The following is a 25,647-nucleotide window of genomic DNA, read 5'->3' as shown; positions in this document are numbered from 1 at the left end:
GGGGCTAGGGCTAGGCTTTTGCCGGATGTACTCGCTCTACAATCATAGGAGTGCATGAGAGTCTGTCCTAAACGCACTTGTCAGTTTTCAGTCCAACCCTTTAGCATAGCATCTTCGATAGCTCAGTTGGTAGAGCGGAGGACTGTAGTTGTTAATAAGGCGATCCTTAGGTCGCTGGTTCAAATCCGGCTCGAAGAAGACTTTTCTTTTCCCTCGCGCCACTGTGGGATATCATGGCCAGGTGCCTGCCTCCAGATGCACTGGCATGCCAGAGTGCAATATGCTGAAGGCAGTGACGGATCATTTACACTGTTCCATTCAAATTTCTCAAACTTTATCTTGCCTCCCTAAAAGACTTGCAGACTTGAAAACATAAAGCCACGCTGGTGTGGGTGTGTGGAGGTGGTGAATGAGGCAGCAACGTGTCGTTTAGAAGTTTGGCAAAAAAGGAAGTAGCAGAAGGAGGACGCTTTACATTCCTTCAACCTACACAGCCCAGCATGTGGGTGGGGGGGGGACCTTCCAGAGTCTTGTAGTGGACTTGGTGTGCAAGAAAGCACACACTTCCCTGACCGGGAATCGAACCCGGCCGCAGCGGTGAGAGCGCCGAATCCTAGCCACTAGACCACCAGGGCCACCGTTTTCAGCTACGTCTGAAAGGAAGGAGATAGGATTAAGTTCAGGGGCTAGGGCTAGGCTTTTGCCGGATGTACTCGCTCTACAATCATAGGAGTGCATGAGAGTCTGTCCTAAACGCACTTGTCAGTTTTCAGTCCAACCCTTTAGCATAGCACCTTCGATAGCTCAGTTGGTAGAGCGGAGGACTGTAGTTGTTAATAAGGCGATCCTTAGGTCGCTGGTTCAAATCCGGCTCGAAGGAGACTTTTCTTTTCCCTCGTGCCACTGCGGGATATCATGGCCAGGTGCCTGCCTGCAGATGCACTGGCATGCCAGAGTGCAATATGCTGAAGGCAGTGACGGATCATTTACATTGTTCCATTCAAATTTCTCAAACTTTATCTTGCCTCCCTAAAAGACTTGCAGACTTGAAAACATAAAGCCACGCTGGTGTGGGTGTGTGGAGGTGGTGAATGAGGCAGCAACGTGTCGTTTAGAAGTTTGGCAAAAAAGGAAGTAGCAGAAGGAGGACGCTTTTCATTCCTTCAACCTACACAGCCCAGCATGTGGGTGGGGGGGGGGCCTTCCAGAGTCTTGTAGTGGACTTGGTGTGCAAGAAAGCACACACTTCCCTGACCGGGAATCGAACCCGGCCGCAGCGGTGAGAGCGCCGAATCCTAGCCACTAGACCACCAGGGCCACCGTTTTCAGCTACGTCTGAAAGGAAGGAGATAGGATTAAGTTCAGGGGCTAGGGCTAGGCTTTTGCCGGATGTACTCGCTCTACAATCATAGGAGTGCATGAGAGTCTGTCCTAAACGCACTTGTCAGTTTTCAGTCCAACCCTTAACATAGCACCTTCGATAGCTCAGTTGGTAGAGCGGAGGACTGTAGTTGTTAATAAGGCGATCCTTAGGTCGCTGGTTCAAATCCGGCTCGAAGGAGACTTTTCTTTTCCCTCGTGCCACTGCGGGATATCATGGCCAGGTGCCTGCCTGCAGATGCACTGGCATGCCAGAGTGCAATATGCTGAAGGCAGTGACGGATCATTTACACTGTTCCATTCAAATTTCTCAAACTTTATCTTGCCTCCCTAAAAGACTTGCAGACTTGAAAACATAAAGCCACGCTGGTGTGGGTGTGTGGAGGTGGTGAATGAGGCAGCAACGTGTCGTTTAGAAGTTTGGCAAAAAAGGAAGTAGCAGAAGGAGGACGCTTTACATTCCTTCAACCTACACAGCCCAGCATGTGGGTGGGGGGGGGACCTTCCAGAGTCTTGTAGTGGACTTGGTGTGCAAGAAAGCACACACTTCCCTGACCGGGAATCGAACCCGGCCGCAGCGGTGAGAGCGCCGAATCCTAGCCACTAGACCACCAGGGCCACCGTTTTCAGCTACGTCTGAAAGGAAGGAGATAGGATTAAGTTCAGGGGCTAGGGCTAGGCTTTTGCCGGATGTACTCGCTCTACAATCATAGGAGTGCATGAGAGTCTGTCCTAAACGCACTTGTCAGTTTTCAGTCCAACCCTTTAGCATAGCATCTTCGATAGCTCAGTTGGTAGAGCGGAGGACTGTAGTTGTTAATAAGGCGATCCTTAGGTCGCTGGTTCAAATCCGGCTCGAAGAAGACTTTTCTTTTCCCTCGCGCCACTGTGGGATATCATGGCCAGGTGCCTGCCTCCAGATGCACTGGCATGCCAGAGTGCAATATGCTGAAGGCAGTGACGGATCATTTACACTGTTCCATTCAAATTTCTCAAACTTTATCTTGCCTCCCTAAAAGACTTGCAGACTTGAAAACATAAAGCCACGCTGGTGTGGGTGTGTGGAGGTGGTGAATGAGGCAGCAACGTGTCGTTTAGAAGTTTGGCAAAAAAGGAAGTAGCAGAAGGAGGACGCTTTACATTCCTTCAACCTACACAGCCCAGCATGTGGGTGGGGGGGGGACCTTCCAGAGTCTTGTAGTGGACTTGGTGTGCAAGAAAGCACACACTTCCCTGACCGGGAATCGAACCCGGCCGCAGCGGTGAGAGCGCCGAATCCTAGCCACTAGACCACCAGGGCCACCGTTTTCAGCTACGTCTGAAAGGAAGGAGATAGGATTAAGTTCAGGGGCTAGGGCTAGGCTTTTGCCGGATGTACTCGCTCTACAATCATAGGAGTGCATGAGAGTCTGTCCTAAACGCACTTGTCAGTTTTCAGTCCAACCCTTTAGCATAGCACCTTCGATAGCTCAGTTGGTAGAGCGGAGGACTGTAGTTGTTAATAAGGCGATCCTTAGGTCGCTGGTTCAAATCCGGCTCGAAGGAGACTTTTCTTTTCCCTCGTGCCACTGCGGGATATCATGGCCAGGTGCCTGCCTGCAGATGCACTGGCATGCCAGAGTGCAATATGCTGAAGGCAGTGACGGATCATTTACATTGTTCCATTCAAATTTCTCAAACTTTATCTTGCCTCCCTAAAAGACTTGCAGACTTGAAAACATAAAGCCACGCTGGTGTGGGTGTGTGGAGGTGGTGAATGAGGCAGCAACGTGTCGTTTAGAAGTTTGGCAAAAAAGGAAGTAGCAGAAGGAGGACGCTTTTCATTCCTTCAACCTACACAGCCCAGCATGTGGGTGTGGGGGGGGCCTTCCAGAGTCTTGTAGTGGACTTGGTGTGCAAGAAAGCACACACTTCCCTGACCGGGAATCGAACCCGGCCGCAGCGGTGAGAGCGCCGAATCCTAGCCACTAGACCACCAGGGCCACCGTTTTCAGCTACGTCTGAAAGGAAGGAGATAGGATTAAGTTCAGGGGCTAGGGCTAGGCTTTTGCCGGATGTACTCGCTCTACAATCATAGGAGTGCATGAGAGTCTGTCCTAAACGCACTTGTCAGTTTTCAGTCCAACCCTTTAGCATAGCATCTTCGATAGCTCAGTTGGTAGAGCGGAGGACTGTAGTTGTTAATAAGGCGATCCTTAGGTCGCTGGTTCAAATCCGGCTCGAAGAAGACTTTTCTTTTCCCTCGCGCCACTGTGGGATATCATGGCCAGGTGCCTGCCTCCAGATGCACTGGCATGCCAGAGTGCAATATGCTGAAGGCAGTGACGGATCATTTACACTGTTCCATTCAAATTTCTCAAACTTTATCTTGCCTCCCTAAAAGACTTGCAGACTTGAAAACATAAAGCCACGCTGGTGTGGGTGTGTGGAGGTGGTGAATGAGGCAGCAACGTGTCGTTTAGAAGTTTGGCAAAAAAGGAAGTAGCAGAAGGAGGACGCTTTACATTCCTTCAACCTACACAGCCCAGCATGTGGGTGGGGGGGGGACCTTCCAGAGTCTTGTAGTGGACTTGGTGTGCAAGAAAGCACACACTTCCCTGACCGGGAATCGAACCCGGCCGCAGCGGTGAGAGCGCCGAATCCTAGCCACTAGACCACCAGGGCCACCGTTTTCAGCTACGTCTGAAAGGAAGGAGATAGGATTAAGTTCAGGGGCTAGGGCTAGGCTTTTGCCGGATGTACTCGCTCTACAATCATAGGAGTGCATGAGAGTCTGTCCTAAACGCACTTGTCAGTTTTCAGTCCAACCCTTTAGCATAGCACCTTCGATAGCTCAGTTGGTAGAGCGGAGGACTGTAGTTGTTAATAAGGCGATCCTTAGGTCGCTGGTTCAAATCCGGCTCGAAGGAGACTTTTCTTTTCCCTCGTGCCACTGCGGGATATCATGGCCAGGTGCCTGCCTGCAGATGCACTGGCATGCCAGAGTGCAATATGCTGAAGGCAGTGACGGATCATTTACATTGTTCCATTCAAATTTCTCAAACTTTATCTTGCCTCCCTAAAAGACTTGCAGACTTGAAAACATAAAGCCACGCTGGTGTGGGTGTGTGGAGGTGGTGAATGAGGCAGCAACGTGTCGTTTAGAAGTTTGGCAAAAAAGGAAGTAGCAGAAGGAGGACGCTTTTCATTCCTTCAACCTACACAGCCCAGCATGTGGGTGGGGGGGGGGCCTTCCAGAGTCTTGTAGTGGACTTGGTGTGCAAGAAAGCACACACTTCCCTGACCGGGAATCGAACCCGGCCGCAGCGGTGAGAGCGCCGAATCCTAGCCACTAGACCACCAGGGCCACCGTTTTCAGCTACGTCTGAAAGGAAGGAGATAGGATTAAGTTCAGGGGCTAGGGCTAGGCTTTTGCCGGATGTACTCGCTCTACAATCATAGGAGTGCATGAGAGTCTGTCCTAAACGCACTTGTCAGTTTTCAGTCCAACCCTTAACATAGCACCTTCGATAGCTCAGTTGGTAGAGCGGAGGACTGTAGTTGTTAATAAGGCAATCCTTAGGTCGCTGGTTCAAATCCGGCTCGAAGGAGACTTTTCTTTTCCCTCGTGCCACTGCGGGATATCATGGCCAGGTGCCTGCCTGCAGATGCACTGGCATGCCAGAGTGCAATATGCTGAAGGCAGTGACGGATCATTTACACTGTTCCATTCAAATTTCTCAAACTTTATCTTGCCTCCCTAAAAGACTTGCAGACTTGAAAACATAAAGCCACGCTGGTGTGGGTGTGTGGAGGTGGTGAATGAGGCAGCAACGTGTCGTTTAGAAGTTTGGCAAAAAAGGAAGTAGCAGAAGGAGGACGCTTTACATTCCTTCAACCTACACAGCCCAGCATGTGGGTGGGGGGGGGACCTTCCAGAGTCTTGTAGTGGACTTGGTGTGCAAGAAAGCACACACTTCCCTGACCGGGAATCGAACCCGGCCGCAGCGGTGAGAGCGCCGAATCCTAGCCACTAGACCACCAGGGCCACCGTTTTCAGCTACGTCTGAAAGGAAGGAGATAGGATTAAGTTCAGGGGCTAGGGCTAGGCTTTTGCCGGATGTACTCGCTCTACAATCATAGGAGTGCATGAGAGTCTGTCCTAAACGCACTTGTCAGTTTTCAGTCCAACCCTTTAGCATAGCATCTTCGATAGCTCAGTTGGTAGAGCGGAGGACTGTAGTTGTTAATAAGGCGATCCTTAGGTCGCTGGTTCAAATCCGGCTCGAAGAAGACTTTTCTTTTCCCTCGCGCCACTGTGGGATATCATGGCCAGGTGCCTGCCTCCAGATGCACTGGCATGCCAGAGTGCAATATGCTGAAGGCAGTGACGGATCATTTACACTGTTCCATTCAAATTTCTCAAACTTTATCTTGCCTCCCTAAAAGACTTGCAGACTTGAAAACATAAAGCCACGCTGGTGTGGGTGTGTGGAGGTGGTGAATGAGGCAGCAACGTGTCGTTTAGAAGTTTGGCAAAAAAGGAAGTAGCAGAAGGAGGACGCTTTACATTCCTTCAACCTACACAGCCCAGCATGTGGGTGGGGGGGGGACCTTCCAGAGTCTTGTAGTGGACTTGGTGTGCAAGAAAGCACACACTTCCCTGACCGGGAATCGAACCCGGCCGCAGCGGTGAGAGCGCCGAATCCTAGCCACTAGACCACCAGGGCCACCGTTTTCAGCTACGTCTGAAAGGAAGGAGATAGGATTAAGTTCAGGGGCTAGGGCTAGGCTTTTGCCGGATGTACTCGCTCTACAATCATAGGAGTGCATGAGAGTCTGTCCTAAACGCACTTGTCAGTTTTCAGTCCAACCCTTTAGCATAGCACCTTCGATAGCTCAGTTGGTAGAGCGGAGGACTGTAGTTGTTAATAAGGCGATCCTTAGGTCGCTGGTTCAAATCCGGCTCGAAGGAGACTTTTCTTTTCCCTCGTGCCACTGCGGGATATCATGGCCAGGTGCCTGCCTGCAGATGCACTGGCATGCCAGAGTGCAATATGCTGAAGGCAGTGACGGATCATTTACATTGTTCCATTCAAATTTCTCAAACTTTATCTTGCCTCCCTAAAAGACTTGCAGACTTGAAAACATAAAGCCACGCTGGTGTGGGTGTGTGGAGGTGGTGAATGAGGCAGCAACGTGTCGTTTAGAAGTTTGGCAAAAAAGGAAGTAGCAGAAGGAGGACGCTTTTCATTCCTTCAACCTACACAGCCCAGCATGTGGGTGTGGGGGGGGCCTTCCAGAGTCTTGTAGTGGACTTGGTGTGCAAGAAAGCACACACTTCCCTGACCGGGAATCGAACCCGGCCGCAGCGGTGAGAGCGCCGAATCCTAGCCACTAGACCACCAGGGCCACCGTTTTCAGCTACGTCTGAAAGGAAGGAGATAGGATTAAGTTCAGGGGCTAGGGCTAGGCTTTTGCCGGATGTACTCGCTCTACAATCATAGGAGTGCATGAGAGTCTGTCCTAAACGCACTTGTCAGTTTTCAGTCCAACCCTTTAGCATAGCATCTTCGATAGCTCAGTTGGTAGAGCGGAGGACTGTAGTTGTTAATAAGGCGATCCTTAGGTCGCTGGTTCAAATCCGGCTCGAAGAAGACTTTTCTTTTCCCTCGCGCCACTGTGGGATATCATGGCCAGGTGCCTGCCTCCAGATGCACTGGCATGCCAGAGTGCAATATGCTGAAGGCAGTGACGGATCATTTACACTGTTCCATTCAAATTTCTCAAACTTTATCTTGCCTCCCTAAAAGACTTGCAGACTTGAAAACATAAAGCCACGCTGGTGTGGGTGTGTGGAGGTGGTGAATGAGGCAGCAACGTGTCGTTTAGAAGTTTGGCAAAAAAGGAAGTAGCAGAAGGAGGACGCTTTACATTCCTTCAACCTACACAGCCCAGCATGTGGGTGGGGGGGGGACCTTCCAGAGTCTTGTAGTGGACTTGGTGTGCAAGAAAGCACACACTTCCCTGACCGGGAATCGAACCCGGCCGCAGCGGTGAGAGCGCCGAATCCTAGCCACTAGACCACCAGGGCCACCGTTTTCAGCTACGTCTGAAAGGAAGGAGATAGGATTAAGTTCAGGGGCTAGGGCTAGGCTTTTGCCGGATGTACTCGCTCTACAATCATAGGAGTGCATGAGAGTCTGTCCTAAACGCACTTGTCAGTTTTCAGTCCAACCCTTTAGCATAGCACCTTCGATAGCTCAGTTGGTAGAGCGGAGGACTGTAGTTGTTAATAAGGCGATCCTTAGGTCGCTGGTTCAAATCCGGCTCGAAGGAGACTTTTCTTTTCCCTCGTGCCACTGCGGGATATCATGGCCAGGTGCCTGCCTGCAGATGCACTGGCATGCCAGAGTGCAATATGCTGAAGGCAGTGACGGATCATTTACATTGTTCCATTCAAATTTCTCAAACTTTATCTTGCCTCCCTAAAAGACTTGCAGACTTGAAAACATAAAGCCACGCTGGTGTGGGTGTGTGGAGGTGGTGAATGAGGCAGCAACGTGTCGTTTAGAAGTTTGGCAAAAAAGGAAGTAGCAGAAGGAGGACGCTTTTCATTCCTTCAACCTACACAGCCCAGCATGTGGGTGGGGGGGGGGCCTTCCAGAGTCTTGTAGTGGACTTGGTGTGCAAGAAAGCACACACTTCCCTGACCGGGAATCGAACCCGGCCGCAGCGGTGAGAGCGCCGAATCCTAGCCACTAGACCACCAGGGCCACCGTTTTCAGCTACGTCTGAAAGGAAGGAGATAGGATTAAGTTCAGGGGCTAGGGCTAGGCTTTTGCCGGATGTACTCGCTCTACAATCATAGGAGTGCATGAGAGTCTGTCCTAAACGCACTTGTCAGTTTTCAGTCCAACCCTTTAGCATAGCACCTTCGATAGCTCAGTTGGTAGAGCGGAGGACTGTAGTTGTTAATAAGGCGATCCTTAGGTCGCTGGTTCAAATCCGGCTCGAAGGAGACTTTTCTTTTCCCTCGTGCCACTGCGGGATATCATGGCCAGGTGCCTGCCTGCAGATGCACTGGCATGCCAGAGTGCAATATGCTGAAGGCAGTGACGGATCATTTACATTGTTCCATTCAAATTTCTCAAACTTTATCTTGCCTCCCTAAAAGACTTGCAGACTTGAAAACATAAAGCCACGCTGGTGTGGGTGTGTGGAGGTGGTGAATGAGGCAGCAACGTGTCGTTTAGAAGTTTGGCAAAAAAGGAAGTAGCAGAAGGAGGATGCTTTTCATTCCTTCAACCTACACAGCCCAGCATGTGGGTGGGGGGGGGGCCTTCCAGAGTCTTGTAGTGGACTTGGTGTGCAAGAAAGCACACACTTCCCTGACCGGGAATCGAACCCGGCCGCAGCGGTGAGAGCGCCGAATCCTAGCCACTAGACCACCAGGGCCACCGTTTTCAGCTACGTCTGAAAGGAAGGAGATAGGATTAAGTTCAGGGGCTAGGGCTAGGCTTTTGCCGGATGTACTCGCTCTACAATCATAGGAGTGCATGAGAGTCTGTCCTAAACGCACTTGTCAGTTTTCAGTCCAACCCTTAACATAGCACCTTCGATAGCTCAGTTGGTAGAGCGGAGGACTGTAGTTGTTAATAAGGCGATCCTTAGGTCGCTGGTTCAAATCCGGCTCGAAGGAGACTTTTCTTTTCCCTCGTGCCACTGCGGGATATCATGGCCAGGTGCCTGCCTGCAGATGCACTGGCATGCCAGAGTGCAATATGCTGAAGGCAGTGACGGATCATTTACACTGTTCCATTCAAATTTCTCAAACTTTATCTTGCCTCCCTAAAAGACTTGCAGACTTGAAAACATAAAGCCACGCTGGTGTGGGTGTGTGGAGGTGGTGAATGAGGCAGCAACGTGTCGTTTAGAAGTTTGGCAAAAAAGGAAGTAGCAGAAGGAGGACGCTTTACATTCCTTCAACCTACACAGCCCAGCATGTGGGTGGGGGGGGGACCTTCCAGAGTCTTGTAGTGGACTTGGTGTGCAAGAAAGCACACACTTCCCTGACCGGGAATCGAACCCGGCCGCAGCGGTGAGAGCGCCGAATCCTAGCCACTAGACCACCAGGGCCACCGTTTTCAGCTACGTCTGAAAGGAAGGAGATAGGATTAAGTTCAGGGGCTAGGGCTAGGCTTTTGCCGGATGTACTCGCTCTACAAACATAGGAGTGCATGAGAGTCTGTCCTAAACGCACTTGTCAGTTTTCAGTCCAACCCTTTAGCATAGCATCTTCGATAGCTCAGTTGGTAGAGCGGAGGACTGTAGTTGTTAATAAGGCGATCCTTAGGTCGCTGGTTCAAATCCGGCTCGAAGAAGACTTTTCTTTTCCCTCGCGCCACTGTGGGATATCATGGCCAGGTGCCTGCCTCCAGATGCACTGGCATGCCAGAGTGCAATATGCTGAAGGCAGTGACGGATCATTTACACTGTTCCATTCAAATTTCTCAAACTTTATCTTGCCTCCCTAAAAGACTTGCAGACTTGAAAACATAAAGCCACGCTGGTGTGGGTGTGTGGAGGTGGTGAATGAGGCAGCAACGTGTCGTTTAGAAGTTTGGCAAAAAAGGAAGTAGCAGAAGGAGGACGCTTTACATTCCTTCAACCTACACAGCCCAGCATGTGGGTGGGGGGGGGACCTTCCAGAGTCTTGTAGTGGACTTGGTGTGCAAGAAAGCACACACTTCCCTGACCGGGAATCGAACCCGGCCGCAGCGGTGAGAGCGCCGAATCCTAGCCACTAGACCACCAGGGCCACCGTTTTCAGCTACGTCTGAAAGGAAGGAGATAGGATTAAGTTCAGGGGCTAGGGCTAGGCTTTTGCCGGATGTACTCGCTCTACAATCATAGGAGTGCATGAGAGTCTGTCCTAAACGCACTTGTCAGTTTTCAGTCCAACCCTTTAGCATAGCACCTTCGATAGCTCAGTTGGTAGAGCGGAGGACTGTAGTTGTTAATAAGGCGATCCTTAGGTCGCTGGTTCAAATCCGGCTCGAAGGAGACTTTTCTTTTCCCTCGTGCCACTGCGGGATATCATGGCCAGGTGCCTGCCTGCAGATGCACTGGCATGCCAGAGTGCAATATGCTGAAGGCAGTGACGGATCATTTACATTGTTCCATTCAAATTTCTCAAACTTTATCTTGCCTCCCTAAAAGACTTGCAGACTTGAAAACATAAAGCCACGCTGGTGTGGGTGTGTGGAGGTGGTGAATGAGGCAGCAACGTGTCGTTTAGAAGTTTGGCAAAAAAGGAAGTAGCAGAAGGAGGACGCTTTTCATTCCTTCAACCTACACAGCCCAGCATGTGGGTGGGGGGGGGGCCTTCCAGAGTCTTGTAGTGGACTTGGTGTGCAAGAAAGCACACACTTCCCTGACCGGGAATCGAACCCGGCCGCAGCGGTGAGAGCGCCGAATCCTAGCCACTAGACCACCAGGGCCACCGTTTTCAGCTACGTCTGAAAGGAAGGAGATAGGATTAAGTTCAGGGGCTAGGGCTAGGCTTTTGCCGGATGTACTCGCTCTACAATCATAGGAGTGCATGAGAGTCTGTCCTAAACGCACTTGTCAGTTTTCAGTCCAAGCCTTAACATAGCACCTTTGATAGCTCAGTTGGTAGAGCGGAGGACTGTAGTTGTTAATAAGGCGATCCTTAGGTCGCTGGTTCAAATCCGGCTCGAAGGAGACTTTTCTTTTCCCTCGTGCCACTGCGGGATATCATGGCCAAGTGCCTGCCTGCAGATGCACTGGCATGCCAGAGTGCAATATGCTGAAGGCAGTGACGGATCATTTACACTGTTCCATTCAAATTTCTCAAACTTTATCTTGCCTCCCTAAAAGACTTGCAGACTTGAAAACATAAAGCCACGCTGGTGTGGGTGTGTGGAGGTGGTGAATGAGGCAGCAACGTGTCGTTTAGAAGTTTGGCAAAAAAGGAAGTAGCAGAAGGAGGACGCTTTACATTCCTTCAACCTACACAGCCCAGCATGTGGGTGGGGGGGGGACCTTCCAGAGTCTTGTAGTGGACTTGGTGTGCAAGAAAGCACACACTTCCCTGACCGGGAATCGAACCCGGCCGCAGCGGTGAGAGCGCCGAATCCTAGCCACTAGACCACCAGGGCCACCGTTTTCAGCTACGTCTGAAAGGAAGGAGATAGGATTAAGTTCAGGGGCTAGGGCTAGGCTTTTGCCGGATGTACTCGCTCTACAATCATAGGAGTGCATGAGAGTCTGTCCTAAACGCACTTGTCAGTTTTCAGTCCAACCCTTTAGCATAGCACCTTCGATAGCTCAGTTGGTAGAGCGGAGGACTGTAGTTGTTAATAAGGCGATCCTTAGGTCGCTGGTTCAAATCCGGCTCGAAGGAGACTTTTCTTTTCCCTCGTGCCACTGCGGGATATCATGGCCAGGTGCCTGCCTGCAGATGCACTGGCATGCCAGAGTGCAATATGCTGAAGGCAGTGACGGATCATTTACATTGTTCCATTCAAATTTCTCAAACTTTATCTTGCCTCCCTAAAAGACTTGCAGACTTGAAAACATAAAGCCACGCTGGTGTGGGTGTGTGGAGGTGGTGAATGAGGCAGCAACGTGTCGTTTAGAAGTTTGGCAAAAAAGGAAGTAGCAGAAGGAGGACGCTTTACATTCCTTCAACCTACACAGCCCAGCATGTGGGTGGGGGGGGGACCTTCCAGAGTCTTGTAGTGGACTTGGTGTGCAAGAAAGCACACACTTCCCTGACCGGGAATCGAACCCGGCCGCAGCGGTGAGAGCGCCGAATCCTAGCCACTAGACCACCAGGGCCACCATTTTCAGCTACGTCTGAAAGGAAGGAGATAGGATTAAGTTCAGGGGCTAGGGCTAGGCTTTTGCCGGATGTACTCGCTCTACAATCATAGGAGTGCATGAGAGTCTGTCCTAAACGCACTTGTCAGTTTTCAGTCCAACCCTTAACATAGCACCTTCGATAGCTCAGTTGGTAGAGCGGAGGACTGTAGTTGTTAATAAGGCGATCCTTAGGTCGCTGGTTCAAATCCGGCTCGAAGGAGACTTTTCTTTTCCCTCGTGCCACTGCGGGATATCATGGCCAGGTGCCTGCCTGCAGATGCACTGGCATGCCAGAGTGCAATATGCTGAAGGCAGTGACGGATCATTTACACTGTTCCATTCAAATTTCTCAAACTTTATCTTGCCTCCCTAAAAGACTTGCAGACTTGAAAACATAAAGCCACGCTGGTGTGGGTGTGTGGAGGTGGTGAATGAGGCAGCAACGTGTCGTTTAGAAGTTTGGCAAAAAAGGAAGTAGCAGAAGGAGGACGCTTTACATTCCTTCAACCTACACAGCCCAGCATGTGGGTGGGGGGGGGACCTTCCAGAGTCTTGTAGTGGACTTGGTGTGCAAGAAAGCACACACTTCCCTGACCGGGAATCGAACCCGGCCGCAGCGGTGAGAGCGCCGAATCCTAGCCACTAGACCACCAGGGCCACCGTTTTCAGCTACGTCTGAAAGGAAGGAGATAGGATTAAGTTCAGGGGCTAGGGCTAGGCTTTTGCCGGATGTACTCGCTCTACAATCATAGGAGTGCATGAGAGTCTGTCCTAAACGCACTTGTCAGTTTTCAGTCCAACCCTTTAGCATAGCACCTTCGATAGCTCAGTTGGTAGAGCGGAGGACTGTAGTTGTTAATAAGGCGATCCTTAGGTCGCTGGTTCAAATCCGGCTCGAAGGAGACTTTTCTTTTCCCTCGTGCCACTGCGGGATATCATGGCCAGGTGCCTGCCTGCAGATGCACTGGCATGCCAGAGTGCAATATGCTGAAGGCAGTGACGGATCATTTACATTGTTCCATTCAAATTTCTCAAACTTTATCTTGCCTCCCTAAAAGACTTGCAGACTTGAAAACATAAAGCCACGCTGGTGTGGGTGTGTGGAGGTGGTGAATGAGGCAGCAACGTGTCGTTTAGAAGTTTGGCAAAAAAGGAAGTAGCAGAAGGAGGACGCTTTACATTCCTTCAACCTACACAGCCCAGCATGTGGGTGGGGGGGGGACCTTCCAGAGTCTTGTAGTGGACTTGGTGTGCAAGAAAGCACACACTTCCCTGACCGGGAATCGAACCCGGCCGCAGCGGTGAGAGCGCCGAATCCTAGCCACTAGACCACCAGGGCCACCGTTTTCAGCTACGTCTGAAAGGAAGGAGATAGGATTAAGTTCAGGGGCTAGGGCTAGGCTTTTGCCGGATGTACTCACTCTACAATCATAGGAGTGCATGAGAGTCTGTCCTAAACGCACTTGTCAGTTTTCAGTCCAACCCTTTAGCATAGCACCTTTGATAGCTCAGTTGGTAGAGCGGAGGACTGTAGTTGTTAATAAGGCGATCCTTAGGTCGCTGGTTCAAATCCGGCTCGAAGGAGACTTTTCTTTTCCCTCGTGCCACTGCGGGATATCATGGCCAGGTGCCTGCCTGCAGATGCACTGGCATGCCAGAGTGCAATATGCTGAAGGCAGTGACGGATCATTTACACTTTTCCATTCAAATTTCTCAAACTTTATCTTGCCTCCCTAAAAGACTTGCAGACTTGAAAACATAAAGCCACGCTGGTGTGGGTGTGTGGAGGTGGTGAATGAGGCAGCAACGTGTCGTTTAGAAGTTTGGCAAAAAAGGAAGTAGCAGAAGGAGGACGCTTTACATTCCTTCAACCTACACAGCCCAGCATGTGGGTGGGGGGGGGACCTTCCAGAGTCTTGTAGTGGACTTGGTGTGCAAGAAAGCACACACTTCCCTGACCGGGAATCGAACCCGGCCGCAGCGGTGAGAGCGCCGAATCCTAGCCACTAGACCACCAGGGCCACCGTTTTCAGCTACGTCTGAAAGGAAGGAGATAGGATTAAGTTCAGGGGCTAGGGCTAGGCTTTTGCCGGATGTACTCGCTCTACAATCATAGGAGTGCATGAGAGTCTGTCCTAAACGCACTTGTCAGTTTTCAGTCCAACCCTTTAGCACAGCACCTTCGATAGCTCAGTTGGTAGAGCGGAGGACTGTAGTTGTTAATAAGGCGATCCTTAGGTCGTTGGTTCAAATCCGGCTCGAAGGAGACTTTTCTTTTCCCTCGTGCCACTGCGGGATATCATGGCCAGGTGCCTGCCTGCAGATGCACTGGCATGCCAGAGTGCAATATGCTGAAGGCAGTGACGGATCATTTACATTGTTCCATTCAAATTTCTCAAACTTTATCTTGCCTCCCTAAAAGACTTGCAGACTTGAAAACATAAAGCCATGCTGGTGTGGGTGTGTGGAGGTGGTGAATGAGGCAGCAACGTGTCGTTTAGAAGTTTGGCAAAAAAGGTAGTAGCAGAAGGAGGACGCTTTACATTCCTTCAACCTACACAGCCCAGCATGTGGGTGGGGGGGGGACCTTCCAGAGTCTTGTAGTGGACTTGGTGTGCAAGAAAGCACACACTTCCCTGACCGGGAATCGAACCCGGCCGCAGCGGTGAGAGCGCCGAATCCTAGCCACTAGACCACCAGGGCCGCCGTTTTCAGCTACGTCTGAAAGGAAGGAGATAGGATTAAGTTCAGGGGCTAGGGCTAGGCTTTTGCCGGATGTACTCGCTCTGCAATCATAGGAGTGCATGAGAGTCTGTCCTAAACGCACTTGTCAGTTTTCAGTCCAACCCTTTAGCATAGCACCTTCGATAGCTCAGTTGGTAGAGCGGAGGACTGTAGTTGTTAATAAGGCGATCCTTAGGTCGCTGGTTCAAATCCGGCTCGAAGGAGACTTTTCTTTTCCCTCGTGCCACTGCGGGATATCATGGCCAGGTGCCTGCCTGCAGATGCACTGGCATGCCAGAGTGCAATATGCTGAAGGCAGTGACGGATCATTTACATTGTTCCATTCAAATTTCTCAAACTTTATCTTGCCTCCCTAAAAGACTTGCAGACTTGAAAACATAAAGCCACGCTGGTGTGGGTGTGTGGAGGTGGTGAATGAGGCAGCAACGTGTCGTTTAGAAGTTTGGCAAAAAAGGAAGTAGCAGAAGGAGGACGCTTTACATTCCTTCAACCTACACAGCCCAGCATGTGGGTGGGGGGGGGACCTTCCAGAGTCTTGTAGTGGACTTGGTGTGCAAGAAAGCACACACTTCCCTGACCGGGAATCGAACCCGGCCGCAGCGGTGAGAGCGCCGAATCCTAGCCACTAGACCACCAGGGCCACCGTTTTCAGCTACGTCTGAAAGGAAGGAGATAGGATTAAGTTCAGGGGCTAGGGCTAGGCTTTTGCCGGATGTACTCGCTCTACAATCATAGGAGTGCATGAGAGTCTGTCCTAAACGCACTTGTCAGTTTTCAGTCCAACCTTTTAGCATAGCACCTTCGATAGCTCAGTTGGTAGAGCGGAGGACTGTAGTTGTTAATAAGGCCATCCTTAGGTCGCCGGTTCAAATCCGGCTCGAAGGAGACTTTTCTTTTCCCTCGTGCCACTGCGGGATATCATGGCCAGGTGCCTGCCTGCAGATGCACTGGCATGCCAGAGTGCAATATGCTGAAGGCAGTGACGGATCATTTACATTGTTCCATTCAAATTTCTCAAACTTTATCTTGCCTCCCTAAAAGACTTGCAGACTTGAAAACATAAAGCCACGCTGGTGTGGGTGTGTGGAGGTGGTGAATGAGGCAGCAACGTGTCGTTTAGAAGTTTGGCAAAAAAGGAAGTAGCAGAAGGAGGACGCTTTACATTCCTTCAACCTACACAGCCCAGCATGTGGGTGGGGGGGGGACCTTCCAGAGTCTTGTAGTGGACTTGGTGTGCAAGAAAGCACACACTTCCCTGACCGGGAATCGAACCCAGCCGCAGCGGTGAGAGCGCCGAATCCTAGCCACTAGACCACCAGGGCCACCGTTTTCAGCTACGTCTGAAAGGAAGGAGATAGGATTAAGTTCAGGGGCTAGGGCTAGGCTTTTGCCGGATGTACTCGCTCTACAATCATAGGAGTGCATGAGAGTCTGTCCTAAACGCACTTGTCAGTTTTCAGTCCAATCCCTTAGCATAGCACCTTCAATAGCTCAGTTGGTAGAGCGGAGGACTGTAGTTGTTAATAAGGCGATCCTTAGGTCGTTGGTTCAAATCCGGCTCGAAGGAGACTTTTCTTTTCCCTCGTGCCACTGCGGGATATCATGGCCAGGTGCCTGCCTGCAGATGCACTGGCATGCCAGAGTGCAATATGCTGAAGGCAGTGACGGATCATTTACATTGTTCCATTCAAATTTCTCAAACTTTATCTTGCCTCCCTAAAAGACTTGCAGACTTGAAAACATAAAGCCACGCTGGTGTGGGTGTGTGGAGGTGGTGAATGAGGCAGCAACGTGTCGTTTAGAAGTTTGGCAAAAAAGGAAGTAGCAGAAGGAGGACGCTTTACATTCCTTCAACCTACACAGCCCAGCATGTGGGTGGGGGGGGGACCTTCCAGAGTCTTGTAGTGGACTTGGTGTGCAAGAAAGCACACACTTCCCTGACCGGGAATCGAACCCGGCCGCAGCGGTGAGAGCGCCGAATCCTAGCCACTAGACCACCAGGGCCACCGTTTTCAGCTACGTCTGAAAGGAAGGAGATAGGATTAAGTTCAGGGGCTAGGGCTAGGCTTTTGCCGGATGTACTCGCTCTGCAATCATAGGAGTGCATGAGAGTCTGTCCTAAACGCACTTGTCAGTTTTCAGTCCAACCCTTTAGCATAGCACCTTCGATAGCTCAGTTGGTAGAGCGGAGGACTGTAGTTGTTAATAAGGCGATCCTTAGGTCGCTGGTTCAAATCCGGCTCGAAGGAGACTTTTCTTTTCCCTCGTGCCACTGCGGGATATCATGGCCAGGTGCCTGCCTGCAGATGCACTGGCATGCCAGAGTGCAATATGCTGAAGGCAGTGACGGATCATTTACATTGTTCCATTCAAATTTCTCAAACTTTATCTTGCCTCCCTAAAAGACTTGCAGACTTGAAAACATAAAGCCACGCTGGTGTGGGTGTGTGGAGGTGGTGAATGAGGCAGCAACGTGTCGTTTAGAAGTTTGGCAAAAAAGGAAGTAGCAGAAGGAGGACGCTTTACATTCCTTCAACCTACACAGCCCAGCATGTGGGTGGGGGGGGGACCTTCCAGAGTCTTGTAGTGGACTTGGTGTGCAAGAAAGCACACACTTCCCTGACCGGGAATCGAACCCGGCCGCAGCGGTGAGAGCGCCGAATCCTAGCCACTAGACCACCAGGGCCACCGTTTTCAGCTACGTCTGAAAGGAAGGAGATAGGATTAAGTTCAGGGGCTAGGGCTAGGCTTTTGCCGGATGTACTCGCTCTACAATCATAGGAGTGCATGAGAGTCTGTCCTAAACGCACTTGTCAGTTTTCAGTCCAACCCTTTAGCACAGCACCTTCGATAGCTCAGTTGGTAGAGCGGAGGACTGTAGTTGTTAATAAGGCGATCCTTAGGTCGTTGGTTCAAATCCGGCTCGAAGGAGACTTTTCTTTTCCCTCGTGCCACTGCGGGATATCATGGCCAGGTGCCTGCCTGCAGATGCACTGGCATGCCAGAGTGCAATATGCTGAAGGCAGTGACGGATCATTTACATTGTTCCATTCAAATTTCTCAAACTTTATCTTGCCTCCCTAAAAGACTTGCAGACTTGAAAACATAAAGCCACGCTGGTGTGGGTGTGTGGAGGTGGTGAATGAGGCAGCAACGTGTCGTTTAGAAGTTTGGCAAAAAAGGAAGTAGCAGAAGGAGGACGCTTTACATTCCTTCAACCTACACAGCCCAGCATGTGGGTGGGGGGGGGACCTTCCAGAGTCTTGTAGTGGACTTGGTGTGCAAGAAAGCACACACTTCCCTGACCGGGAATCGAACCCGGCCGCAGCGGTGAGAGCGCCGAATCCTAGCCACTAGACCACCAGGGCCACCGTTTTCAGCTACGTCTGAAAGGAAGGAGATAGGATTAAGTTCAGGGGCTAGGGCTAGGCTTTTGCCGGATGTACTCGCTCTACAATCATAGGAGTGCATGAGAGTCTGTCCTAAACGCACTTGTCAGTTTTCAGTCCAACCTTTTAGCATAGCACCTTCGATAGCTCAGTTGGTAGAGCGGAGGACTGTAGTTGTTAATAAGGCCATCCTTAGGTCGCCGGTTCAAATCCGGCTCGAAGGAGACTTTTCTTTTCCCTCGTGCCACTGCGGGATATCATGGCCAGGTGCCTGCCTGCAGATGCACTGGCATGCCAGAGTGCAATATGCTGAAGGCAGTGACGGATCATTTACATTGTTCCATTCAAATTTCTCAAACTTTATCTTGCCTCCCTAAAAGACTTGCAGACTTGAAAACATAAAGCCACGCTGGTGTGGGTGTGTGGAGGTGGTGAATGAGGCAGCAACGTGTCGTTTAGAAGTTTGGCAAAAAAGGAAGTAGCAGAAGGAGGACGCTTTACATTCCTTCAACCTACACAGCCCAGCATGTGGGTGGGGGGGGGACCTTCCAGAGTCTTGTAGTGGACTTGGTGTGCAAGAAAGCACACACTTCCCTGACCGGGAATCGAACCCGGCCGCAGCGGTGAGAGCGCCGAATCCTAGCCACTAGACCACCAGGGCCACCGTTTTCAGCTACGTCTGAAAGGAAGGAGATAGGATTAAGTTCAGGGGCTAGGGCTAGGCTTTTGCCGGATGTACTCGCTCTACAATCATAGGAGTGCATGAGAGTCTGTCCTAAACGCACTTGTCAGTTTTCAGTCCAACCTTTTAGCATAGCACCTTCGATAGCTCAGTTGGTAGAGCGGAGGACTGTAGTTGTTAATAAGGCCATCCTTAGGTCGCCGGTTCAAATCCGGCTCGAAGGAGACTTTTCTTTTCCCTCGTGCCACTGCGGGATATCATGGCCAGGTGCCTGCCTGCAGATGCACTGGCATGCCAGAGTGCAATATGCTGAAGGCAGTGACGGATCATTTACATTGTTCCATTCAAATTTCTCAAACTTTATCTTGCCTCCCTAAAAGACTTGCAGACTTGAAAACATAAAGCCACGCTGGTGTGGGTGTGTGGAGGTGGTGAATGAGGCAGCAACGTGTCGTTTAGAAGTTTGGCAAAAAAGGAAGTAGCAGAAGGAGGACGCTTTACATTCCTTCAACCTACACAGCCCAGCATGTGGGTGGGGGGGGGACCTTCCAGAGTCTTGTAGTGGACTTGGTGTGCAAGAAAGCACACACTTCCCTGACCGGGAATCGAACCCGGCCGCAGCGGTGAGAGCGCCGAATCCTAGCCACTAGACCACCAGGGCCACCGTTTTCAGCTACGTCTGAAAGGAAGGAGATAGGATTAAGTTCAGGGGCTAGGGCTAGGCTTTTGCCGGATGTACTCGCTCTACAATCATAGGAGTGCATGAGAGTCTGTCCTAAACGCACTTGTCAGTTTTCAGTCCAACCTTTTAGCATAGCACCTTCGATAGCTCAGTTGGTAGAGCGGAGGACTGTAGTTGTTAATAAGGCCATCCTTAGGTCGCCGGTTCAAATCCGGCTCGAAGGAGACTTTTCTTTTCCCTCGTGCCACTGCGGGATATCATGGCCAGGTGCCTGCCTGCAGATGCACTGGCATGCCAGAGTGCAATATGCTGAAGGCAGTGACGGATCATTTACATTGTTCCATTCAAATTTCTCAAACTTTATCTTGCCTCCCTAAAAGACTTGCAGACTTGAAAACATAAAGCCACGCTGGTGTGGGTGTGTGGAGGTGGTGAATGAGGCAGCAACGTGTCGTTTAGAAGTTTGGCAAAAAAGGAAGTAGCAGAAGGAGGACGCTTTACATTCCTTCAACCTACACAGCCCAGCATGTGGGTGGGGGGGGGACCTTCCAGAGTCTTGTAGTGGACTTGGTGTGCAAGAAAGCACACACTTCCCTGACCGGGAATCGAACCCAGCCGCAGCGGTGAGAGCGCCGAATCCTAGCCACTAGACCACCAGGGCCACCGTTTTCAGCTACGTCTGAAAGGAAGGAGATAGGATTAAGTTCAGGGGCTAGGGCTAGGCTTTTGCCGGATGTACTCGCTCTACAATCATAGGAGTGCATGAGAGTCTGTCCTAAACGCACTTGTCAGTTTTCAGTCCAATCCCTTAGCATAGCACCTTCAATAGCTCAGTTGGTAGAGCGGAGGACTGTAGTTGTTAATAAGGCGATCCTTAGGTCGTTGGTTCAAATCCGGCTCGAAGGAGACTTTTCTTTTCCCTCGTGCCACTGCGGGATATCATGGCCAGGTGCCTGCCTGCAGATGCACTGGCATGCCAGAGTGCAATATGCTGAAGGCAGTGACGGATCATTTACATTGTTCCATTCAAATTTCTCAAACTTTATCTTGCCTCCCTAAAAGACTTGCAGACTTGAAAACATAAAGCCACGCTGGTGTGGGTGTGTGGAGGTGGTGAATGAGGCAGCAACGTGTCGTTTAGAAGTTTGGCAAAAAAGGAAGTAGCAGAAGGAGGACGCTTTACATTCCTTCAACCTACACAGCCCAGCATGTGGGTGGGGGGGGGACCTTCCAGAGTCTTGTAGTGGACTTGGTGTGCAAGAAAGCACACACTTCCCTGACCGGGAATCGAACCCGGCCGCAGCGGTGAGAGCGCCGAATCCTAGCCACTAGACCACCAGGGCCACCGTTTTCAGCTACGTCTGAAAGGAAGGAGATAGGATTAAGTTCAGGGGCTAGGGCTAGGCTTTTGCCGGATGTACTCGCTCTGCAATCATAGGAGTGCATGAGAGTCTGTCCTAAACGCACTTGTCAGTTTTCAGTCCAACCCTTTAGCATAGCACCTTCGATAGCTCAGTTGGTAGAGCGGAGGACTGTAGTTGTTAATAAGGCGATCCTTAGGTCGCTGGTTCAAATCCGGCTCGAAGGAGACTTTTCTTTTCCCTCGTGCCACTGCGGGATATCATGGCCAGGTGCCTGCCTGCAGATGCACTGGCATGCCAGAGTGCAATATGCTGAAGGCAGTGACGGATCATTTACATTGTTCCATTCAAATTTCTCAAACTTTATCTTGCCTCCCTAAAAGACTTGCAGACTTGAAAACATAAAGCCACGCTGGTGTGGGTGTGTGGAGGTGGTGAATGAGGCAGCAACGTGTCGTTTAGAAGTTTGGCAAAAAAGGAAGTAGCAGAAGGAGGACGCTTTACATTCCTTCAACCTACACAGCCCAGCATGTGGGTGGGGGGGGGACCTTCCAGAGTCTTGTAGTGGACTTGGTGTGCAAGAAAGCACACACTTCCCTGACCGGGAATCGAACCCGGCCGCAGCGGTGAGAGCGCCGAATCCTAGCCACTAGACCACCAGGGCCACCGTTTTCAGCTACGTCTGAAAGGAAGGAGATAGGATTAAGTTCAGGGGCTAGGGCTAGGCTTTTGCCGGATGTACTCGCTCTACAATCATAGGAGTGCATGAGAGTCTGTCCTAAACGCACTTGTCAGTTTTCAGTCCAACCCTTTAGCACAGCACCTTCGATAGCTCAGTTGGTAGAGCGGAGGACTGTAGTTGTTAATAAGGCGATCCTTAGGTCGTTGGTTCAAATCCGGCTCGAAGGAGACTTTTCTTTTCCCTCGTGCCACTGCGGGATATCATGGCCAGGTGCCTGCCTGCAGATGCACTGGCATGCCAGAGTGCAATATGCTGAAGGCAGTGACGGATCATTTACATTGTTCCATTCAAATTTCTCAAACTTTATCTTGCCTCCCTAAAAGACTTGCAGACTTGAAAACATAAAGCCACGCTGGTGTGGGTGTGTGGAGGTGGTGAATGAGGCAGCAACGTGTCGTTTAGAAGTTTGGCAAAAAAGGAAGTAGCAGAAGGAGGACGCTTTACATTCCTTCAACCTACACAGCCCAGCATGTGGGTGGGGGGGGGACCTTCCAGAGTCTTGTAGTGGACTTGGTGTGCAAGAAAGCACACACTTCCCTGACCGGGAATCGAACCCGGCCGCAGCGGTGAGAGCGCCGAATCCTAGCCACTAGACCACCAGGGCCACCGTTTTCAGCTACGTCTGAAAGGAAGGAGATAGGATTAAGTTCAGGGGCTAGGGCTAGGCTTTTGCCGGATGTACTCGCTCTACAATCATAGGAGTGCATGAGAGTCTGTCCTAAACGCACTTGTCAGTTTTCAGTCCAACCTTTTAGCATAGCACCTTCGATAGCTCAGTTGGTAGAGCGGAGGACTGTAGTTGTTAATAAGGCCATCCTTAGGTCGCCGGTTCAAATCCGGCTCGAAGGAGACTTTTCTTTTCCCTCGTGCCACTGCGGGATATCATGGCCAGGTGCCTGCCTGCAGATGCACTGGCATGCCAGAGTGCAATATGCTGAAGGCAGTGACGGATCATTTACATTGTTCCATTCAAATTTCTCAAACTTTATCTTGCCTCCCTAAAAGACTTGCAGACTTGAAAACATAAAGCCACGCTGGTGTGGGTGTGTGGAGGTGGTGAATGAGGCAGCAACGTGTCGTTTAGAAGTTTGGCAAAAAAGGAAGTAGCAGAAGGAGGACGCTTTACATTCCTTCAACCTACACAGCCCAGCATGTGGGTGGGGGGGGGACCTTCCAGAGTCTTGTAGTGGACTTGGTGTGCAAGAAAGCACACACTTCCCTGACCGGGAATCGAACCCGGCCGCAGCGGTGAGAGCGCCGAATCCTAGCCACTAGACCACCAGGGCCACCGTTTTCAGCTACGTCTGAAAGGAAGGAGATAGGATTAAGTTCAGGGGCTAGGGCTAGGCTTTTGCCGGATGTACTCGCTCTACAATCATAGGAGTGCATGAGAGTCTGTCCTAAACGCACTTGTCAGTTTTCAGTCCAATCCCTTAGCATAGCACCTTCGATAGCTCAGTTGGTAGAGCGGAGGACTGTAGTTGTTAATAAGGCGATCCTTAGGTCGTTGGTTCAAATCCGGCTCGAAGGAGACTTTTCTTTTCCCTCGTGCCACTGCGGGATATCATGGCCAGGTGCCTGCCTGCAGATGCACTGGCATGCCAGAGTGCAATATGCTGAAGGCAGTGACGGATCATTTACATTGTTCCATTCAAATTTCTCAAACTTTATCTTGCCTCCCTAAAAGACTTGCAGACTTGAAAACATAAAGCCACGCTGGTGTGGGTGTGTGGAGGTGGTGAATGAGGCAGCAACGTGTCGTTTAGAAGTTTGGCAAAAAAGGAAGTAGCAGAAGGAGGACGCTTTACATTCCTTCAACCTACACAGCCCAGCATGTGGGTGGGGGGGGGACCTTCCAGAGTCTTGTAGTGGACTTGGTGTGCAAGAAAGCACACACTTCCCTGACCGGGAATCGAACCCGGCCGCAGCGGTGAGAGCGCCGAATCCTAGCCACTAGACCACCAGGGCCACCGTTTTCAGCTACGTCTGAAAGGAAGGAGATAGGATTAAGTTCAGGGGCTAGGGCTAGGCTTTTGCCGGATGTACTCGCTCTACAATCATAGGAGTGCATGAGAGTCTGTCCTAAACGCACTTGTCAGTTTTCAGTCCAACCCTTTAGCACAGCACCTTCGATAGCTCAGTTGGTAGAGCGGAGGACTGTAGTTGTTAATAAGGCGATCCTTAGGTCGTTGGTTCAAATCCGGCTCGAAGGAGACTTTTCTTTTCCCTCGTGCCACTGCGGGATATCATGGCCAGGTGCCTGCCTGCAGATGCACTGGCATGCCAGAGTGCAATATGCTGAAGGCAGTGACGGATCATTTACATTGTTCCATTCAAATTTCTCAAACTTTATCTTGCCTCCCTAAAAGACTTGCAGACTTGAAAACATAAAGCCATGCTGGTGTGGGTGTGTGGAGGTGGTGAATGAGGCAGCAACGTGTCGTTTAGAAGTTTGGCAAAAAAGGAAGTAGCAGAAGGAGGACGCTTTACATTCCTTCAACCTACACAGCCCAGCATGTGGGTGGGGGGGGGACCTTCCAGAGTCTTGTAGTGGACTTGGTGTGCAAGAAAGCACACACTTCCCTGACCGGGAATCGAACCCGGCCGCAGCGGTGAGAGCGCCGAATCCTAGCCACTAGACCACCAGGGCCGCCGTTTTCAGCTACGTCTGAAAGGAAGGAGATAGGATTAAGTTCAGGGGCTAGGGCTAGGCTTTTGCCGGATTTACTCGCTCTGCAATCATAGGAGTGCATGAGAGTCTGTCCTAAACGCACTTGTCAGTTTTCAGTCCAACCCTTTAGCATAGCACCTTCGATAGCTCAGTTGGTAGAGCGGAGGACTGTAGTTGTTAATAAGGCGATCCTTAGGTCGCTGGTTCAAATCCGGCTCGAAGGAGACTTTTCTTTTCCCTCGTGCCACTGCGGGATATCATGGCCAGGTGCCTGCCTGCAGATGCACTGGCATGCCAGAGTGCAATATGCTGAAGGCAGTGACGGATCATTTACATTGTTCCATTCAAACTTCTCAAACTTTATCTTGCCTCCCTAAAAGACTTGCAGACTTGAAAACATAAAGCCACGCTGGTGTGGGTGTGTGGAGGTGGTGAATGAGGCAGCAACGTGTCGTTTAGAAGTTTGGCAAAAAAGGAAGTAGCAGAAGGAGGACGCTTTACATTCCTTCAACCTACACAGCCCAGCATGTGGGTGGGGGGGGGACCTTCCAGAGTCTTGTAGTGGACTTGGTGTGCAAGAAAGCACACACTTCCCTGACCGGGAATCGAACCCGGCCGCAGCGGTGAGAGCGCCGAATCCTAGCCACTAGATCACCAGGGCCACCGTTTTCAGCTACGTCTGAAAGGAAGGAGATAGGATTAAGTTCAGGGGCTAGGGCTAGGCTTTTGCCGGATGTACTCGCTCTACAATCATAGGAGTGCATGAGAGTCTGTCCTAAACGCACTTGTCAGTTTTCAGTCCAACCTTTTAGCATAGCACCTTCGATAGCTCAGTTGGTAGAGCGGAGGACTGTAGTTGTTAATAAGGCGATCCTTAGGTCGCTGGTTCAAATCCAGCTCGAAGGAGACTTTTCTTTTCCCTCGTGCCACTGCGGGATATCATGGCCAGGTGCCTGCCTGCAGATGCACTGGCATGCCAGAGTGCAATATGCTGAAGGCAGTGACGGATCATTTACATTGTTCCATTCAAATTTCTCAAACTTTATCTTGCCTCCCTAAAAGACTTGCAGACTTGAAAACATAAAGCCACGCTGGTGTGGGTGTGTGGAGGTGGTGAATGAGGCAG

At 50.8% G+C, this 25,647-nt stretch overlaps 31 non-coding genes across 31 annotated transcripts; all 31 read left to right on the top strand.

The window, feature by feature from the left end:
• The first annotated feature begins 111 nt into the window (after window positions 1-111).
• trnay-gua (transfer RNA tyrosine (anticodon GUA)) lies at window positions 112-198 on the top strand. Its single transcript is given in 2 exon segments — window positions 112-148; window positions 163-198. It is a non-coding gene; the product is annotated as a tRNA-Tyr (tRNA).
• Window positions 199-793: 595 nt separating this feature from the next.
• trnay-gua (transfer RNA tyrosine (anticodon GUA)) lies at window positions 794-880 on the top strand. Its single transcript is given in 2 exon segments — window positions 794-830; window positions 845-880. It is a non-coding gene; the product is annotated as a tRNA-Tyr (tRNA).
• A 594-nt stretch (window positions 881-1,474) lies between these two features.
• trnay-gua (transfer RNA tyrosine (anticodon GUA)) lies at window positions 1,475-1,561 on the top strand. The gene is given in 2 exon segments: window positions 1,475-1,511; window positions 1,526-1,561. It is a non-coding gene; the product is annotated as a tRNA-Tyr (tRNA).
• A 595-nt stretch (window positions 1,562-2,156) lies between these two features.
• On the top strand, window positions 2,157-2,243 carry trnay-gua (transfer RNA tyrosine (anticodon GUA)). Its single transcript is given in 2 exon segments — window positions 2,157-2,193; window positions 2,208-2,243. It is a non-coding gene; the product is annotated as a tRNA-Tyr (tRNA).
• A 595-nt stretch (window positions 2,244-2,838) lies between these two features.
• Window positions 2,839-2,925, top strand: trnay-gua (transfer RNA tyrosine (anticodon GUA)). Its single transcript is given in 2 exon segments — window positions 2,839-2,875; window positions 2,890-2,925. It is a non-coding gene; the product is annotated as a tRNA-Tyr (tRNA).
• Window positions 2,926-3,520: 595 nt separating this feature from the next.
• Window positions 3,521-3,607, top strand: trnay-gua (transfer RNA tyrosine (anticodon GUA)). The gene is given in 2 exon segments: window positions 3,521-3,557; window positions 3,572-3,607. It is a non-coding gene; the product is annotated as a tRNA-Tyr (tRNA).
• A 595-nt stretch (window positions 3,608-4,202) lies between these two features.
• On the top strand, window positions 4,203-4,289 carry trnay-gua (transfer RNA tyrosine (anticodon GUA)). The gene is given in 2 exon segments: window positions 4,203-4,239; window positions 4,254-4,289. It is a non-coding gene; the product is annotated as a tRNA-Tyr (tRNA).
• Window positions 4,290-4,883: 594 nt separating this feature from the next.
• Window positions 4,884-4,970, top strand: trnay-gua (transfer RNA tyrosine (anticodon GUA)). Its single transcript is given in 2 exon segments — window positions 4,884-4,920; window positions 4,935-4,970. It is a non-coding gene; the product is annotated as a tRNA-Tyr (tRNA).
• A 595-nt stretch (window positions 4,971-5,565) lies between these two features.
• Window positions 5,566-5,652, top strand: trnay-gua (transfer RNA tyrosine (anticodon GUA)). Its single transcript is given in 2 exon segments — window positions 5,566-5,602; window positions 5,617-5,652. It is a non-coding gene; the product is annotated as a tRNA-Tyr (tRNA).
• Window positions 5,653-6,247: 595 nt separating this feature from the next.
• Window positions 6,248-6,334, top strand: trnay-gua (transfer RNA tyrosine (anticodon GUA)). The gene is given in 2 exon segments: window positions 6,248-6,284; window positions 6,299-6,334. It is a non-coding gene; the product is annotated as a tRNA-Tyr (tRNA).
• Window positions 6,335-6,929: 595 nt separating this feature from the next.
• Window positions 6,930-7,016, top strand: trnay-gua (transfer RNA tyrosine (anticodon GUA)). The gene is given in 2 exon segments: window positions 6,930-6,966; window positions 6,981-7,016. It is a non-coding gene; the product is annotated as a tRNA-Tyr (tRNA).
• A 595-nt stretch (window positions 7,017-7,611) lies between these two features.
• Window positions 7,612-7,698, top strand: trnay-gua (transfer RNA tyrosine (anticodon GUA)). The gene is given in 2 exon segments: window positions 7,612-7,648; window positions 7,663-7,698. It is a non-coding gene; the product is annotated as a tRNA-Tyr (tRNA).
• A 595-nt stretch (window positions 7,699-8,293) lies between these two features.
• Window positions 8,294-8,380, top strand: trnay-gua (transfer RNA tyrosine (anticodon GUA)). The gene is given in 2 exon segments: window positions 8,294-8,330; window positions 8,345-8,380. It is a non-coding gene; the product is annotated as a tRNA-Tyr (tRNA).
• Window positions 8,381-8,974: 594 nt separating this feature from the next.
• On the top strand, window positions 8,975-9,061 carry trnay-gua (transfer RNA tyrosine (anticodon GUA)). Its single transcript is given in 2 exon segments — window positions 8,975-9,011; window positions 9,026-9,061. It is a non-coding gene; the product is annotated as a tRNA-Tyr (tRNA).
• A 595-nt stretch (window positions 9,062-9,656) lies between these two features.
• trnay-gua (transfer RNA tyrosine (anticodon GUA)) lies at window positions 9,657-9,743 on the top strand. The gene is given in 2 exon segments: window positions 9,657-9,693; window positions 9,708-9,743. It is a non-coding gene; the product is annotated as a tRNA-Tyr (tRNA).
• Window positions 9,744-10,338: 595 nt separating this feature from the next.
• Window positions 10,339-10,425, top strand: trnay-gua (transfer RNA tyrosine (anticodon GUA)). Its single transcript is given in 2 exon segments — window positions 10,339-10,375; window positions 10,390-10,425. It is a non-coding gene; the product is annotated as a tRNA-Tyr (tRNA).
• Window positions 10,426-11,019: 594 nt separating this feature from the next.
• On the top strand, window positions 11,020-11,106 carry trnay-gua (transfer RNA tyrosine (anticodon GUA)). The gene is given in 2 exon segments: window positions 11,020-11,056; window positions 11,071-11,106. It is a non-coding gene; the product is annotated as a tRNA-Tyr (tRNA).
• A 595-nt stretch (window positions 11,107-11,701) lies between these two features.
• On the top strand, window positions 11,702-11,788 carry trnay-gua (transfer RNA tyrosine (anticodon GUA)). The gene is given in 2 exon segments: window positions 11,702-11,738; window positions 11,753-11,788. It is a non-coding gene; the product is annotated as a tRNA-Tyr (tRNA).
• Window positions 11,789-12,382: 594 nt separating this feature from the next.
• On the top strand, window positions 12,383-12,469 carry trnay-gua (transfer RNA tyrosine (anticodon GUA)). The gene is given in 2 exon segments: window positions 12,383-12,419; window positions 12,434-12,469. It is a non-coding gene; the product is annotated as a tRNA-Tyr (tRNA).
• A 595-nt stretch (window positions 12,470-13,064) lies between these two features.
• Window positions 13,065-13,151, top strand: trnay-gua (transfer RNA tyrosine (anticodon GUA)). The gene is given in 2 exon segments: window positions 13,065-13,101; window positions 13,116-13,151. It is a non-coding gene; the product is annotated as a tRNA-Tyr (tRNA).
• Window positions 13,152-13,746: 595 nt separating this feature from the next.
• Window positions 13,747-13,833, top strand: trnay-gua (transfer RNA tyrosine (anticodon GUA)). Its single transcript is given in 2 exon segments — window positions 13,747-13,783; window positions 13,798-13,833. It is a non-coding gene; the product is annotated as a tRNA-Tyr (tRNA).
• A 1,277-nt stretch (window positions 13,834-15,110) lies between these two features.
• On the top strand, window positions 15,111-15,197 carry trnay-gua (transfer RNA tyrosine (anticodon GUA)). Its single transcript is given in 2 exon segments — window positions 15,111-15,147; window positions 15,162-15,197. It is a non-coding gene; the product is annotated as a tRNA-Tyr (tRNA).
• A 595-nt stretch (window positions 15,198-15,792) lies between these two features.
• Window positions 15,793-15,879, top strand: trnay-gua (transfer RNA tyrosine (anticodon GUA)). Its single transcript is given in 2 exon segments — window positions 15,793-15,829; window positions 15,844-15,879. It is a non-coding gene; the product is annotated as a tRNA-Tyr (tRNA).
• A 1,277-nt stretch (window positions 15,880-17,156) lies between these two features.
• Window positions 17,157-17,243, top strand: trnay-gua (transfer RNA tyrosine (anticodon GUA)). The gene is given in 2 exon segments: window positions 17,157-17,193; window positions 17,208-17,243. It is a non-coding gene; the product is annotated as a tRNA-Tyr (tRNA).
• Window positions 17,244-18,520: 1,277 nt separating this feature from the next.
• trnay-gua (transfer RNA tyrosine (anticodon GUA)) lies at window positions 18,521-18,607 on the top strand. The gene is given in 2 exon segments: window positions 18,521-18,557; window positions 18,572-18,607. It is a non-coding gene; the product is annotated as a tRNA-Tyr (tRNA).
• Window positions 18,608-19,202: 595 nt separating this feature from the next.
• Window positions 19,203-19,289, top strand: trnay-gua (transfer RNA tyrosine (anticodon GUA)). The gene is given in 2 exon segments: window positions 19,203-19,239; window positions 19,254-19,289. It is a non-coding gene; the product is annotated as a tRNA-Tyr (tRNA).
• Window positions 19,290-19,884: 595 nt separating this feature from the next.
• trnay-gua (transfer RNA tyrosine (anticodon GUA)) lies at window positions 19,885-19,971 on the top strand. Its single transcript is given in 2 exon segments — window positions 19,885-19,921; window positions 19,936-19,971. It is a non-coding gene; the product is annotated as a tRNA-Tyr (tRNA).
• Window positions 19,972-21,248: 1,277 nt separating this feature from the next.
• trnay-gua (transfer RNA tyrosine (anticodon GUA)) lies at window positions 21,249-21,335 on the top strand. Its single transcript is given in 2 exon segments — window positions 21,249-21,285; window positions 21,300-21,335. It is a non-coding gene; the product is annotated as a tRNA-Tyr (tRNA).
• Window positions 21,336-22,612: 1,277 nt separating this feature from the next.
• Window positions 22,613-22,699, top strand: trnay-gua (transfer RNA tyrosine (anticodon GUA)). Its single transcript is given in 2 exon segments — window positions 22,613-22,649; window positions 22,664-22,699. It is a non-coding gene; the product is annotated as a tRNA-Tyr (tRNA).
• A 1,959-nt stretch (window positions 22,700-24,658) lies between these two features.
• trnay-gua (transfer RNA tyrosine (anticodon GUA)) lies at window positions 24,659-24,745 on the top strand. The gene is given in 2 exon segments: window positions 24,659-24,695; window positions 24,710-24,745. It is a non-coding gene; the product is annotated as a tRNA-Tyr (tRNA).
• A 595-nt stretch (window positions 24,746-25,340) lies between these two features.
• On the top strand, window positions 25,341-25,427 carry trnay-gua (transfer RNA tyrosine (anticodon GUA)). The gene is given in 2 exon segments: window positions 25,341-25,377; window positions 25,392-25,427. It is a non-coding gene; the product is annotated as a tRNA-Tyr (tRNA).
• Window positions 25,428-25,647: the final 220 nt, after the last annotated feature.

This window comes from Hoplias malabaricus, chromosome 8 (assembly GCF_029633855.1).
Source record: "Hoplias malabaricus isolate fHopMal1 chromosome 8, fHopMal1.hap1, whole genome shotgun sequence".
Lineage (NCBI taxonomy): Eukaryota > Metazoa > Chordata > Actinopteri > Characiformes > Erythrinidae > Hoplias > Hoplias malabaricus.
This window is presented reverse-complemented; position numbering and strand designations above follow the sequence as displayed.